The following is a 17,450-nucleotide window of genomic DNA, read 5'->3' as shown; positions in this document are numbered from 1 at the left end:
AACTAGGTGTATGAACCTTAAGGACTGTATGTTGAATGAAATGTCAAGAACAAAAAGATAAATATTATCATGCCTCAATCATATGAACTAGCTATAATATAAAAACTTGGTAAACTGAAGTCGAGAACATGAGTTATCAGGTTGGGGCCTATTGTAAAGAGTCATTAATTGCAAGCTCTTACAGCAGTCACATATATTCAGGAGTTGTAACTGTTATACTGAACTGTTTGTTTATAACCTGGTTGTTTCCAGAAACTGCAGGTTTTTATTTGACACCTGAGACTCACAGTTAGAACTGTGAAGCTATGAAAGTCAGCAGTATCCCATACAGGAACTGTTTAAAAAGTTGAAAAAGTGCTCAGACTTCAACTAGGGATATGAATGAAGCTGATCTGGATAGGGCTAAGGTTAATCAGAATACAGGGTAAAGAATGATATCATGCATATTTTAAAACTTCAACTTTTGTGTTTGGTTGGTACAAAATTTATATTTTGGGTAGTGCGTTTCCTAATTTAACTTGTATGGTCAGTTTAGTTGAACACCATAAGTACATGGAATCTTGAATATGGCATGAGATCTTGTTGGTTCGTCTAGGTTAGTATGATGCCCCAATATATCCCAGAGTAATTTGAGCAGTGAATAAAGAAGTATTTGCAAGTTCTCCTTGGGGGACTGGGGAGAAAGGAGAAAATATTCAACTTCTCCATTTGGAGATTTCTTATATTCTTGCAAGCAATGGAGTCAACCAAATCAATTGGCCGAGCCCTCGATCTTGGGGTTTACCTCTATGAAACTTATTCCTGCAAAGGATAGGCTAAAGCCTACTTAAAATTATGCCTAAGAGTCTCTCTCAGAGAACTTCCTTTGTTGCTCAGATGTGACCTCTCTCTCTCAGTCAGCTCGTCAGGTGAACTCACTGCCCTCCTTACTATGTGGAACATGATACCAGGGGTTTAAATCTCCCTAGTCATGTGGGACCGAAATCCCAAGATGAGCTGGGACCTGGCATCAAGGGGTTGAGAAAGGCTTCTTGACCAAAAAGGGGAAGAGAGAAATAAGACAAAATAAAATTTCAGTGGGTGAGAGATTTCAAGCAAAGTCAAGAGGTTATCTTGGAGGTTATTCTTATGTGTTATATAGATATCCCTATTTTAGTTTATGATGAATTGGAGTGGCTGGAGGGAAGTACCTCAAACTGTGTTCCAGTAACCTTGTTCTTGAAGAATGATTGTATAAAGATATAACTTTTGCAATGTGACTATATGATTGTGAAAACCTTGTGTCTGTTATTCCTTTTATCCAGGGTATGGACAAATGAGTAAAAAAATATGGATGAAAATTAAATAAATAATAGGGAGGACAAAAGGTAAAATAAATTGGGTAGATGGGAATACTAGTGGTCAATGAGTGGGAGGAATAAGGGGTATGGTATGTATGAGTTTTTTTCTTTTTTCTTTTTATTTCTTTTTCAGGAGTGATGCAAATGTCTAAAGAATGATCATGGTAATGAATACACAATTATGTGATGATGTTGTGAGCCACTGATTGTACACCATGAATGGAATGTATGTATGTGAAGATTTATCAATAAAAATATATTTTTTTAAAAGTGAGATATGTCTCTTTAATAGACCTGTAATATAGAGTACTTTCATACTACTATAAAAAACTAACCAAATGAGAGAGGGTAATTCTTCTTTTATTTAGTATAAAATACCAAAAACTATTTGCCCCCTGTTTGCCCAGCACATCACCAGCGATACCAGTGGAATTGGTGATAGTACTTAACTGAGAAGGCAGCACAAGGGGGTATGGTGACCTCAGGAGGGTCAGGAACAATGAAGCATCATTCAGTGGCAGAACCTTGAGAAGACAGTAGTCCCCAGAAGAAGTGGAAATGGTAACGATGCCACCTAGCAATGGTGGCCCCCAGCAGAACTGGAAGCAACATCTTGGCAGGGGTGACAGAGTCCAGTAAAATCAACTGTCCAGTAGAAAAACAAATAAACAGAAGACAAAATGGAGGAAAGCACCCAAAGCCACAGCTATTGCAGAATTTGAGAGTTTAAGTGATTGTAGGTAGCATGATGGTGCTACATTAACATGTTGACATAAGGGCCAGTAAATCATGGGTTACCCATAGTGACATTGCATCTAGGTATCTTTTTTAGTTATTAGCTGCATTTTACCAAGCTTTGCATTGGAATCTTATTTCTTTTTAGGAGTTTAAGGAATAATAAATCAGTAGAAGCTGGAGCTTACAGCTAACATTTTGGAGTTGATCTAACATTTCAAAAAGGACTGTGCTATTTATACGCTTTTAAAAATTGCCATTTTTCAGGCTGTACTCAGGATCTTCTGTTCAATTCTGTCTGAAACGGGGCCCTATGTTTCCATACTTTTTGATAAACTCCAAAGAATAGTCTGATCCAGGGAAAGACTTGCAAATCTCTGTTTGAAATATAGTAAAGAAGACTAAACATCTTATAAAGTGATAGGATAGGATAGCTTAGAATGCCAGAAGCACGCAGTTCTAGCAACTACTTTTGGATTAGTCTAAGTTAACCTTTCAGTTACATTCAAAAATCTCAGTTCCTTTAGATAGACTACATCTTTTTCACTAAACCTGAAGTCCATATGAAGGAAGAAACATAAATTAGAATAGGAGGTTGCTGTACTGGGCTGCTCAGATTTGCTCCTCAAGCTGCTGCGGGTGCTGCCAGAAAATTGCCCTCAATTGTCACTTTCCTTCAGTGACTGCCTTGTTGAAAAAAACTCCCTCACCCTAAGGTACATGTCCTTTCCAAGATGGCTTACATTCATGGCTGATCAACAGGGGGTGCAAAATAAATTCTCCCCTATCGCAATTAGGACAGCTTGAAAGGGCCTTTCTAGCTCCACAGTTCTCTTTAGGGTCCGCTGAGGTCTTTGTTGAGATTCTAGTACAACTCAGCTTCTCCCTCTGTCCAGTCTTGCTTCCTTCCATGCCTCCTAGCGTACCGCTCATTAATGTCCTGTATGCTGCTTTTCATCTGAGAGTCTGCTGCCTAAGGAACTCAACCTGTCTCAACTCTTCTATAACTCAAACACAGGAGAGAACTCATCATAAGATACTGAGATATATCAAGTTGAATTACAAACACTGGCAAGAGAAGAGATGAAGGCCACCAGTTTATCCTCTTATGCCCTCTCATTTTCTTGCATACACATTCTCTCCCTCTACCTCTTTCACTTGCTCGAAATCTGGTCTCTGCTTCTCACTGTATTTCTGCTCTCACCCTAGGCTGGTTACTTCTTCTGGATAGGGAATGTGGCTTTTCAATTTCCCATTTTGTGTTTCTACCATCAAAGAAGGAGTAAATATTTTTCTCAGTCCAGTTGGTAAATTCTTAGGGAACATTCTGTTTGTTCAGTTTCTTAGCACTGGACAAACAACCTTGTTGTCTAGGAGAAAGGGCAGGGGCAGGTATGAATGTGGCAACTCCTTCTGAAACTGCCTTGGTAGAGGAAGAACAGTTCTGGTAAAAGACGTTTGTCAGTCCAGAAGAAGGTCCAGGAAGTTGGGTGGGTGGGTCAAAACACCTGACACTATCTGAGTGCAAGTCTCTTAATATCTCATCACAAATACAAATGTTATAAATTTCTCATAATTTAACATCTATATAGTTATTTGCATTTCAAAAAAAAACTGTGTTTTCCTACTTTGTCTCATTTTTAACTTTATAAGATATTTAAATGTATAAAACTAGTGAAGTACTAAAGTCTTCTATGATTTAGATCTGGGGCTCAAACTAGTTCTTCTGACTTCAAATCCGAGTCTAATAATTGTCCGCCTCTGCACCGATTTGCCAAATTATTTTTTCTAAATACCATATGAGTCTTAATTGGTCCCCTATTCATGCAAGTGTATAGTGCTTGCAAATTTTCATGCACATTTTAGGTGGGAATACTTGTTACATTTAAGCGCAGATCATTCTCTCACCAGCTCCTCAGAATGAAGACCAAACAAAGACCAAAAAAGCACCTTACCTGAAATTTACACCAGCCAATAATGCTTCTTAATGGTCAATCAAAGCAGATTAATTATTATTTTACAAAACCACTCTCAAAATATACATATCTTCCCCCAAAGAGAAATTTTGTCCAAGAGATAACCACTTACATTTTAACTTTCTAGTACCTTTCCCTACACACCAGTAATCATATTATGAGACAATTTGGATCATGATTTTATTTCACTTAACAACATTAATCTGAGCACTTTTTAAAATTATTACTATATTTTAATTGAGGCAACAACATGTATTAAAAAGTGTATAATCTTAAATGAAAAATATGATGTTTTAAAAATATTAGTATACACCCATGCAATCACCACTTAGATTGAAATATAAAACATAAGGTTCTCCCGTGTCTCTGACCAATCTGCCCAGTCCCCAGAAGAAACCATGCTTCTGACTGCTGTCATTATTGACTTATTTGCTTGTTCTGAAAATTTATATAAATGGAATTATACAATATATACTTTTATAGATGGCTTCTTTCACTCAACATAACATAATAAATCTGTGATTTTTTCCACATAGTTGTACATACAGCTCTTTTTTTCTGCTACATAGAATTCCACCATATAACCACATCACAATATACTTATCCATTCCTCTATTGATGGGCATATAGATAGCTCAAATTTTGGATTATTATGAGTAAAGCTACTTGAAACACTCTTGCCTTATTTTTATGTGCATGCCCATGTGTGTGTAGAATTTATGTGTATGTATACAATTTCTCTTGAATATTGTATTAGTTAGGGTTCTCTAGAGAAACAGAATCAACAGGGAACACTTGCAAATATAAAATTTATGAAAGTGTCTCACGTGACCGTAGGAATGCAGAGTCCAAAATCCACAGGGCAGGCTGCGAAGCCGACGACTCCAATGGATGGCCTGGATGAACTCCACAGGACAGGCTCACCAGCCAAAGCAGGAATGCAACCTGTCTCCTCTGAGTCCTCCTTATAAGGCTTCCCATGATTGGATTTAGCATCACTAATTGCAGAAGACACTCCCCTTTGGCTGATTACAAATGGAATCAGCTGTGGATGTAGCTGACGTGATCATGACCTAATCCTATGAAATGTCCTCATTGCAATAGACAGGCCAGCGCTTGCCCAATCAGATGAACAGGTACCACAACTTGGCCAAGTTGACACCTGTCCCTAACCATGACAAATATATACTGAGCAGTTGAATTGGCTGTGTCACAGGGGAGATATGTGCTTAGATTTAGCAAAAACCACTAATTCTCTAAAGGGGTTATATTATTTTATATTCCCATCAGCAAAATCTGAATTTCAGTTGCTTATTATCTTCACTAACACTTGGGGTGGTCAGTCTTTTTAATTTTAGTCATTTGCCTTTTGAGGGAGCAGGAGAAGGAGAGTATTTTATTGTTTCTATAATTTTGCATTTCCATGATGAGTAATGATGTGGATCACTTATTCATAGGTTTATTGGTTATTTGGATTTCCTCTTTTGCCAGATTATTATTTTTTTTTTTTGCAATTTGAAAAATTGATTATTTGCCTTTGCTTATTGACTTGAGAAAATATATTCTTTTATTTTTGGAGCAGATAAATGTGTTGTGGATGTAGTCTTCCATTCTGTGTAATAATTTTCTCCTTTCCTAAGAATAAACAGAATTTTTATCTTTTATATTTAGGTACATAATCCACCTGAAATTATTTTTTGAGTGTAATATATGAAGTAGGGGTCAAAATTCATTTTTACCCAAATAAATGTCCAGTTGTTCCATTACTACTTATTAAAAAAGACATTCCCTTCCCAATGGAGTGTACTGATGCTTATGTTTTGAATCAAGTGACCAGAAATATGTGGATCCTTATTTGGACTCTCTGTTTTGTTCTGTTAAACTTTATGTTTTCCCTTGCTCTTTTACCACATGATCTTTTTTTTTAAAATCATACTTCTATTCATGTACCATATACTCCATCCTAAGTGTATAATTAATGGCCCCTGGTATGACATAGTTATGCATTCACCATCACACTGTATATGAGAATATTTCTACTTCTTCCAAAAAGAAAAAAATTTTTAAAATCCCACACTCCTCCCTTATATTCCCCTCTTATTGACATTTAGCTTCGGTATATTGCCTTTGTTACGATTAATGAAAGAATATTACAATATTACCATTAATTATGGACCTTACTTTGCATTAACTGTATTTTTTCTATATACCATCCCATTTTTATTATTTATTTATTTATTTATTTATTTTTACATGGGCAGACACTGGAAATCAAACCCAGGTCCTCTGGCATGGCAGGCAAACATTCTTGCCTGCTGAACCACCATGGCCCCCATCCCATTTTTAAAACCTTGCAATGATGACATTCATTTGTTCTTCCTCATCTAAAACCTTCAATATATTTGAACAACTAACCAACATCATTGTCAACTCTAGTGTGGCATATTTCTCAGGGACTGGAGCCTAGCCATGCTTAAAATTTTTTAATCCTCTCTGCCCTCCGTACCTGTAACCCCCCTCTCTGTTCCCCCCTTCCCCCTCTTGTTGTAGACCGCCCATTTCCGTAGCTCACCACAAACCCACAACCCTTCCTGTTTTTCTCCTCCCTTCTCTACCCCTAATTCTAGCTCTACACCTGCCTGAAGCTTAGCAACTGCCTCCTAGCTTGTGTGATTGGCTGTTACCTCCTGACGTGTGAGCCCGAAACTCCACCCCTTCCCGGAATGTACTTAAGCCTTGCGCTTTCCGAGCTCTGGGTCGTCCGAGCCCCGGGGTCTTCGGACCCCAGACGTCTCACTCCTCGGGTTCCCGGGTGGCCCATCCCGGTGTGTATCAATAAAAGCGTTAACCCGAATCTGGCCTCAGTGAAGACGTTTCTCACGACCGCCGGCTGGGGAAAGCGCCGGCTCCAGCTTACCCAGGTTAATTCCTGCGAGCTCGCTCCAAACCCACCCAGTGTACCGGTCGCGCGGCCCGGCTGAAGCTATCAGCGGCACTCTAGGTTTCATTAAGTCCTACTGTCCCATTTTTTCATCCTTTATCTTTCCTTCTTTTGCCGCAGATGTGCTGCGCCTTCCTCTTTCAGTCACATTCACATCCATCTTTATTCACTATACTTAGAATATTGTGTCACTCTTGTAATAGAGTATTGTGCAATCTATTTATGAACATTTACAATCAATCTTGTTAAAAATATTGTATTCCTTAAGCATCAAATGCCCAGTCTGTACCCTCTTTCCGTCTCCTGATAACCTGTATTTTCAGATTTAACTCTCAGAGTTTGCTCATTACAGTTAGTTCATATTAGTGAGACCATACAGTATTTGTTTCTGGCTTATTTTGCTTAGCATTATATGTCCTCAAGTTTCATCCACATTGTTGCATGCAACATGACCTTATTCCATCTTTCAACTGCATAATATTCCATTGTATGCATACACTTCAGTTTGTTTATCCACTCTTCTGTTGATGGACATTTGAGCTGTTTCTATCTCTTGGCAATCATAAATAATGCTGTTATAAACATTATAAACAAATATCTGTTTGTGTCCCTGCTCTCAATGCTTCTGAGTATATACCTAGCGAAAATGGGATTGCTGCATCATATGACAATTTTATACTTAGCTTACTGAGGAACTGTCAAACTGTCTTTTAGAGTGGCTACACCATTCTACATTCCCACCAACTGTGTATAAGTGTACCTGTTTCTCCACTTCCACTCTAGTGCTTGTAGTTTTCTGATAATAGCCATTCTAATAGATGTGAGATGGTATCTCATTGTGGTATTGATTTGCATTCCCCTGATAGCTATTGAAGTTGAGCATCTTTTCATATGTTTTTGAGCCATTTGTATTTCCTGTTTGGAAAAGTGTCTATCCATGACTTTAGCTCATTTTTTTAATTGGGTTGTTTGTCTTTTTGTTGTTGACTAGTTGTATCTGTTTATGTATTCTGGATATTAAATGGTTATCGGATATGTTTATACCACACAATGTAGTAACTGCATATTAAATTACTAGTAATGTAAATCCCCAAGCTTTTTCTGCTTCTTCAAGACTGTATTCATTCTTTCGTATTCCTTGCTGTTCCATATAAATTTAAAACTCAGCTTGTTGAGAGAGGATTGTGGGAAGATGGTGGAGTAGAGAGACCCAGGAATTGATCCCTCTCCCAGAAGATCTATTAAATAGGCAGAAACCATCTGATTCAATTATTCTGAAATGCCAGTGTCTAGTAGAATGCTGTGTGGCATCCAGGGAAGAGTGGGAGGAGAAGACTGATAAATATCAGTTAATGTAACTCTCTGGGCAGTGGCTACTGTCACATATCCCTCAGCCTCACAGCAAGCAGCCATGAGGTCCTCAGTCCTGGCCACTGATGCAGCTGATTGGTACTCAGGTAGGAAATAAAGTTCCCCAAGATGTGGGTGTGTGCAGTTTGATTGCTGACCATTCGTTTTGATCAGCTACTTCAGATTGTTGGGGTTCTTGCTGAGGGCAGCCATTATTTTAATTTGACACAGGTAAAAGTGACAGAGGATTCTTAAAGACAGTACTCTTCCTTAAAGTTATAAAAAACAGTCAAAGGGCTGCATTTATTGGCAAGTGCCAAGTCAAGAAATTGCAGCTTCAAAGAGTCATAGGTGAAACCCTCGCTGGCCCCTTCCTTTCCTCCTCCCCAGGACAGTGTGGAACCAGCCAATGGTCCCTTTGGGGATTCCTGGCCTCCTTTTGGCTGTGAAAGACTAACTTGGGAAACTGTTCTCCAGCTTATCCTTCCTCTCAGAATATCCCCGCCATGCAAAAGCAGCTTGGAACAGGAAAAGTGATAAGAAGCAACTGAATTGGTGGTCTGGGGCAAAAGCTTACTTCTTTTAATTCACATGGGAGAGTAACTTTGAGAGGGATGAACAGCTGTTTCCTAAGGACTAGAGGAGGCAGTCAAATTCCTATAAACAAGGGAACTCCAAAGATCACTAATAAATACAAGCCCAGGACAAGAGACAGACCCAGGAAAAAAAAGGGACGATCCTGCAGATTGCATTTGCCTAAGACTGACCTTCTTGATAGAAGGGCTGAACTCTGAAAGAAAGCACCAGCCAATGCAAAGAGAATTTTAAAGTACTGTGGAAGGTGTTTTTTTTTTGCATGGGTTTGTTTGGTTTGTTAGCCCTTATCACTCAAGAAAATCTCTGTCACATCAGACAGCTCAGGGACTAAGTTCCAAGATACAAACTCAAGAGATGGCTCAGGGACTAAACAGCAGATAACATTTTAAAATATTAAATACTTAAAATATTAAAATGTACAGTGTACAACAAAATATTATAAGCAAACAAAGAAACAATAAGCAGTGGCCCATTTATAGGAACAAGATAAAAACTCACAAAATTTCAATGAAGATGACAAAGCTGTGGATATACTGGTCAAAGTCTTAAAAAAAAATGACCCTCAGTATGCTCAAGGAGGTGGAAGAAAATTCAGAGCAATAACTAAAGGATATCAGGAAAACACTGGATGACCACTTTGAGGAAATCATTAGAAAGATATAGATTTTAAAAGGGAATCAAAAAGAGCTACTGGAGGGCGGGCCGCGGTGGCTCAGCGGGCAAAGTGCTTGCCTGCTATGCCGGAGGACCTCGGTTCGATTCCCGGCCCCAGCCCATGTAACAAAAACAAAGAAACAAAATACAATAAAACAAGAGAGATGTTTCCCTTTCTTCCTTCCTTCCTTCCTTCTATCCTTCCTTCCTTCTCTCTTTCCTTTAAAAAAAAAAAAAAAAAAAAAAAAAAAAAGAGCTACTGGAGTTGACAACCACAGTAACTGAAATGAAAAATTCCCAGGAGGGTTTCAATAGGAGATTGGAGCTGGCAGAAGAAAAGAAAATGTGGACTCAAAGACAAGACCATTGAAATGAGTCAGTCTGAGAAGCAGAAAGAAAAAGGAATTAGAAAAAGTGAAAATATCCTGTGATACCTGTGGGGCACCATTAAATATACCAACACACATGTTGTTATGAGAGTCTCAGAGGAAGAAAAAGGACAGAATGGAGTAGAAGGACTATTCAATGAAATAATGACACAAAATGCCCCAAACTTGGCAAAAGACATGAATATGCACATCCAAAAAGCCTAACAAATACAAAACAGAATAAACATGAAGAAAAATTCCCTCTGTCATATATTGATCACACTAACAAATAGCAAAGGATAAAGAGAGAGTTCTGAAACTGCAGGAGGAAAACCGTATGTAATATACAAGGTTAAGTGCTTATTTCTCATTAGAACCTGTGGAGGCAAGAGGGCAGTGGTTGAAATATTTAAAATGCTGAGAGGAAACATTTACCAACCAAGAATTTTATATCTGGTGTGCTGGTTTGAAAGGATGTATGTCCCCTAGAAAAGCCATGTTTTAATCAAAATCCTATTTCATAAAAGTAGAATAATCCCTGTTCAATACTGTATGTTTGAAACTGTGATTGGATCGTCTCCCTGGATGATGTGATTTGTCAAGAGTGGTTGTTAAACTGGATTAGGTGACAACATGTGTCCACCCATTTGGGTGGGTCTTAATTGGTTTATTGGAGTACTATAAAAGAAGAAATGTTTTGGAGAATGGGAGATTCAGAGAGAGCAGCACCACAAAGCAGAGAGTCCATGAGCTAGCAACCTTTGGAGATGAAGAAGGAAAATGCCTCCCAGGGAGCTTCATGAAACCAGATGCCAGGACAGAAAGCTAGCAGATGACACCGTGTTCGCCATGTACCCTTCCACTTGAGAGAGAAACTCTGACTGTGTTCGCCATGTGCCTTTTCAGTTGAGAAAGAAACCGTGAACTTCACTGGCCTTCTTGAACCAAGGTATCTTTCCCTGGATGCCTTTGATTGGACATTTCTATAGACTTGTTTTCATTGGGAAATTTTCTCAGCCTTAGAACTATAAACTAGCAACTTATTAAATTCCCCTTTTTAAAAGCCATTCCATTTCTGGTATATTGCATTCCAGCAGCTAGCAAACTAGAGCATCTGGCAACCCTCTCTTCCAACAATGGGGGAGAGATGAAGACATTCCCAGATATGAGGAAGCTGAAAGACTTCATTACAACTAGACCTGTCCTACAACCAATTCTAAGGGGAATTTTTCAGATTGAAAGGAGAAGACACTAGATAGATCAAAGTGGTATAAATAAATAAAGACCTCCAGGAAAAGTAACCATATGGGTAATTATATATGCCAGTACTATTTTACGTATTTTTTGGTGTGCAACCCCACTTCTTACTTCTCACAGGTGCTAAAATGTAAATGCATGAAAAAGTAATGATAAATCTATTGTTTGGGACATGCCATGTATAAAGGTATAATTTGGAACAAATACCAAAAAAGGTGGGGGGAGGGAGGTAAAGGGGTTTGTAGAAACATTGCATGTGTATGCTATTGATTTAAAGTTGATATCAAATAAAAAATTATTGTTATATATTTAGAATGTTAAATTTTAACCCCATGGTAAGAACAAAGAATATATATGAAAAATATATCCAGAAAGAAAATGCAAATCAAAATTATAATGAAATACCACTTCATATGCTCTAAGATGACTACTAAAAAAAAACAACCCATGCACTTCCCAAACAAACAAACAAGCAAGCAAACAAACAAGCAAAAACCCAAACAAACAAAAATTCAGCAAATGGTGCTTCAATAAGGGGACACTCACATGGAAAGAGAATGAAATGTGACCCCCACCATACAGCATACAAAGAAACAAACCAAAAACAAAAGCCAAGTGTTGGTGAGGTTGTAGAAAAATAGCAACCCTTGTATATTGTGGGAATGTAAAATGGTATAGTCACAATGGAAAACAATTTGGTGGTTCCCCCAAAAGTTTTAAATCCCAGGAATTCTTCTTCTAGGTATTTACCTAAAAGAATTGAAGGCAAGGTCTTTAACTGATACTTCAGTGTTTGTAGCAGCATTATTCACAACAGTCAAATGGTCACTATTCAATCCCACAAGAGTGTCCATTATAAGATGAGTGGCTAAACAAAGTATGCTCTGTACATACATGGAATATTATTCAGTCATAAAAGGGAATGAAGTTCTGATACATGCTATAACATGGCTGAACCTTGAAAATATGCTAAATGAAATAAGCCAGACATGAAAGGACAAATACTGTATGATTCCATTTACATAAATAATTTAGGAATAGGCCTATACACAGAAACAGAAAGTATATGAGAAGTTGCCAGGTGATAGTGGGAGTCAGGGAGTTGTTGCTTAATGGGTACAGAATTTCTGTTTGGGATGATGAAATTGTTCTGGAAATAGATATTAGTTAAAAATAGAGTGCCAAAGTACTTAAAGTCACTGAATTGTGAACTTGCAAATCGTTAAAATAGTTTTTATACTACATATATTTTATCACAATTAAAGAAAGAAATAGAAAGGAACTCAATATGGTACAATACAAAAAATCAAATAAATAAGAAAGAATCACTAATGGAAGAATTGAGAACCAAAAAATTATGTCATACAAAGACTAAACTGTATAATGGCAGAAGAAATTCTCATGTTTTCAGTAGTTACTCAATGTAAATAGATCAAACTATATAGTCAAAAGGCTGAAATTGGTAGAATGGTTTAAATTACATGACCCAACAATATGCTGTTCACAAGAGACCCACTCTAAATTCAAAGACATAAGTAAATAGAAAATGAAAGGGTAGAAAAATATATCATGCATGTGGTTAACCAAAAGAGAGCTGGGGTATTATTCTAATAATGAATAAATTAGACTTTAGATAAAATTCTTGTGAGGGACATAAGTCATTTTATAAAAGAGTCAAACACAATGACGTAAAAGTTATAAATATACCTACACCCAACAGCAGAGCCCCCAAAACATGAAGCAAATATTGAAAGATTTGAAGAGACATATAGATGGTTCTACATGAATAGCAGGAGACTTTATTACACCAATTTCAATAATGGATAGAACATCTAGGCAGAAGATCAGTAAGAAAACAGAAGACGTAATTGTTAGTCTGAACCACCAGCCCTAACAGACACCTACAGGGCACTTCACCCAACAGCCCCGGAATGATCTAGCGCCATGGATCATTCTCTGGGAAAGACTATATGCCGGGTTACAAAACAAGACTCAATAAATTAAAAAATCTTGAAGTCATACAATGTATCTGCTCTGACCACAATGGATTAAAATAAAATAAAGAAATAAAAATAAATAAAAACTAAACAAATAAAAGAAAACAACAGAGAAAGAAACAGAAAATTCACATATATGTGGAAATTCAATAATATGTTCTTAGACAACCACTGGGTCTCAAAGAAGAAATCCCAAGAGAAATTAGTAACTATCTTGACGTGAATGAAAATGAAAACGCAATGTACAAAAACGTATGGGATGCAACTAAGGCAGTGCTGAAAGGGAAGTTTATAGCTCTAGACATTTACATTAAAAAAGAAGATGGGGGAGGCCACAGTGGCTCAGCAGGCAGAGTTCTCGCCTGCCATGCTGGAGACCCCGGGTTCCCTTCCCAGTGCCTGCCCATGCCTGTATTAAAAAAAAGAAGAAGAAGAAAAGAAGAAGCAAGATCTCATATCAGAGACCTAACCTAAAATCTGGACGTTCTAGGGAAAGAAGAATAAACTAAATCCAAAGCATCAAAGCGAACAGAAGGAAAGAAATAGCAAAGATTAGAGTGGTGATAAATGAAGAGACTAAGAAAACATTCTTTATCTGAAATTCAAATTTAACTGGCATCTTGTATTTTTATTTGCTAAATTTGGCAACCCTACCCTTCCCTTCCCTCCAACGGATAATATTTATGGTTAATTTTACCGGGAAACAGATTTTCACAAACAACATTGTCCCTGGAAGAGATCAAAATGCTAAATTATTGTTTTTTAATGTCACATTTATAATATCCATACCATGAAGTTTCCTGAAAACTATTGAAACAGATTTGGGTCAGAGGGGTGTGTGTATATGCTTTATTCTGAAGTCCTTTTCATTTTATTTATTTTCTTTCTATAATGCTTCATCTTCTATTTGATAGTATATCCCGGAAATAAATTTGGTGTCTATTAAAGTATAACAGGATTGAAACTATTTTCAGGTTATGAATGTTTTCCCTCATCTTGGAGCTATCTAAATGAAATCTGTCTATCTCTAAGTCACACATAAGTGAGTACATTTGGCAGAGTTCACAGCATGCCATGAAGGCCCAAACTTAGAGAAAAGGATGGGCATCTGGGTCTGGAGACATAGAGAGAATGCATATTTTAAACTGAAGTTGTTTTCAATTCAAGCCACTGAAGATGACATAATAGTAATTAATGCATATTAAGTAGTTATTCTCTCTCAGACATTTTCCTGAGCGCTTCACATATATTAATTCTCAACCACAGTCTTATAGATTAGAAGTTACATTATACACATTTTATAGATGATAGAACTGAGAATTTAAGTTTAAGATCACGAAATAGGAAAGGGCAGACCAAAAGTTGAAACCCAGGCAATTTGGCACAAGATCCTCGGCTCCTAACTTCATTTTTCCAACATACTCATGAAAGCTTAAAATTAAAAGATATTTAGCTAAATACGATTCCTAAAGAAAAAGAGGCCAATGGAATGCCAGTCAGTACCTAGCACAGTGCACAGTGCATATGGGTGGTCAATTAAATATTTGTTAATTGATTATCTATAACCTCCCTCCATCCTCAGTGCACTAGCAGCACTCTTCACACCACCACTGCAGCGCCTCTCTGAATTTATTTGTTATTTAAATGTTGTTACATGGAGTGAATGATGATCTACTTTGGACTAAAGATTAGGTATTTATCCTCACATTCTTGGCTCCTAGCAGAGTGCCTTGTACTTAGCATTAACTTGATTAATGCTAAATGAAGTAATAAATGAGTAAATTAAAAAAGAAAATGAGTTCTTAAGTATTAAGTTAGGATTCAAGTTTCCTGCTGTTTTTGACCTAGCAATCTCTCATAATTCTTTCTTAATACACTATGGAATTGAAATGGAAGGGTAGGTGGCTTCCAGTGTAAATACTGGATAACCAAAGCATTACACTGATGAATTCCGACTTGATGCACTATTAATATGTATTACTCTTATCTGACTAAGTGTATTTTAGACATTGATGGGATAAAAGAATGTTTGGACAAAAATATGATACTTTTCTTTGTACAAATTCTAAAGGAAATCAGCAATTAAATTTCTGATATTTCATTATAAGTTTTGACATAGAAAATTTGCCAAGGGCATTGAAATTTAAACATGGATGTTCTAGAAAAATATATGTAGTCAGGGCATCATTGATATAGAAAAGAACCCCCAATGGCATACTCTGTTATATGTATATACATGTGGAAAAAGGCACAGCAGGGGCCTCAATACACTGGGAAGGAAATGGAATTGGAGGTGGTGGCAAGTGAAACATGAGCTTTAGCTATAGCATTTATAATTTTAACAAAACTATATGTAGGTCTTATTTATGGAATTAAAAATTAATTCTTACTGGGTGCACGGGTGGTTCAGTGGTAGAATGCTCACCTTTCACGTAGGAGACCCGGGTTCGGATCCCAGACCATGCACCCCCCAAAAAAATTTTTTTAATTAATTTTTAAAAGTCTAACAGTGTTCTTATTCCCAGTTATCACTGTTATACACATTATATTTAATACCATTAAACTATTTTACAATCATGAAGAACAACTTGAGAAATAAGTCCATTTTCAAAGACTTTATAAACAGGTTTATATTAAAAATATATGAATGGCAAAATAACATATATATAAAATTTCAACAGTATGGATACATATAAAGTAAAAATTTAAAGTTCCTTTTAACTGGGAGGTCAGAGATGGGGTCTAGCACAAAAGAAACATGAGTCTAGGATGTTTATTGTAAATATCATTTGGTGATAAAATTCTCACAATTTGCTGAGGTTACTTTTTTTCATTCTTCAAAATGGCCTTGTAAAAAAATATTTATCTAGCTCCAGAGTAAATTGTAACATGCGACTGATCTTTCTCTCTTTCTGAAGGAAATGCATTGTCTAACATCAGTTGCCTTTCTCAAAACTGACGTCTCCTGTGAATTATTTTCTATACACAATGAATACTCTCTTTACATATCTTCTCTTTATCTTGGCAGCTAATATCCATTATAATGAGGAAATGTCTTTCTCTTATTTCCAAACTGAAAAACTAGGAGCTATGAATGCATACCGCTTTCTTTTTTAAAACAAAAAAAAACTACTAATAGGTTGTTTTAGACTTAATTTATTTTCTTTAAGAGTATTAAATGGCACATATCATTTTTTGAACACTGAGATCACCTTAGCGCTGTCAAAAGACATCATCAAAATTACCTATTAAATGGAGACCGCATGCTCTGACACAAGAACACATTTTTGTTCTGGTTTAGCAAATTATCTATTCTGACTGGAAAGTGTATTCAACAATTGTGTAGTGAGTACCTACTGTATGCTAAGCACTATTCTACATCCTGGGCATACTGCACAAGTCAAAGAAAGTGTTCATGTTAATTTGGAATTATTTCATATGGTATCTAGGGTGGGAATGAATGACTCGGATGGAATGAGAAGTCTCGAAAACATCTTGTCTATTGATACCAAGACTTTGAAAACACCTGCACCAGTTGCCACCCCTTTTCAAGACTGAGGCTGACATATTTAATGTTTTAAATAGGAAAAATTTTTAAATTTTGGGCTATAATTTCCCCCAATAAATTGGCAACTATATATATAGTTATATTTAGTTATATATGTAGTTCTATATCTATATACAATTTTTACAACCTATATTAAGGAAAGTTCACCATCAATATATTAAAAATATGTGAAATAAATCAGCAAAAACTTTTTAATTCAATATGCAACGAGTATGTATTGAACACTGTGCTAAGGGCTAAGTATAGCATGTTGAACAAATAATCATAGTCCATGCCCTCTTAATGCTTAGAGGTTGGTGGAAGAGACTTGCAATAACCAAATAAATCTGCAAGCAAACTCATAACGATAAAGATAAATAGTGGACCACTGCAGAGATTATAGTAAGGATGTTTTAGTTTGGGGGAGGAATCATAGGAGATCAAAGGGGTCATTGTCAAAACATGATAACTTATTTTCCCTCAGCATATTGAATTACAGCAACAGGTCCAGGTTGGTAACGTCGGATTAATAATTTTTTTTAATGCCCTAACTATGGTGTAAGTAGAGCAGAATTGTTTCAGTGAGATGTATATTAAGAAAATGCCTTCACTTATCAAATTTGTAGGAGGCATTCAGTTTTCTATGCCACAGTACAACTATTCCTACATTTCTTTGTTTCACCAACGT

At 36.7% G+C, this 17,450-nt stretch overlaps 1 protein-coding gene across 14 annotated transcripts in view; it reads right to left on the bottom strand.

Annotated features, from left to right (window-relative positions):
* The window catches only part of PLPPR5 (phospholipid phosphatase related 5), a 413,822-nt gene that overhangs the window by 343,204 nt on the left and 53,168 nt on the right, over positions 1-17,450 (bottom strand). The gene's annotated exons all lie outside the window — the stretch shown is intronic.

Source organism: Tamandua tetradactyla, chromosome 11 (genome assembly GCF_023851605.1).
Source record: "Tamandua tetradactyla isolate mTamTet1 chromosome 11, mTamTet1.pri, whole genome shotgun sequence".
Taxonomy (NCBI): Eukaryota; Metazoa; Chordata; class Mammalia; order Pilosa; family Myrmecophagidae; genus Tamandua; species Tamandua tetradactyla.
This window is presented reverse-complemented; position numbering and strand designations above follow the sequence as displayed.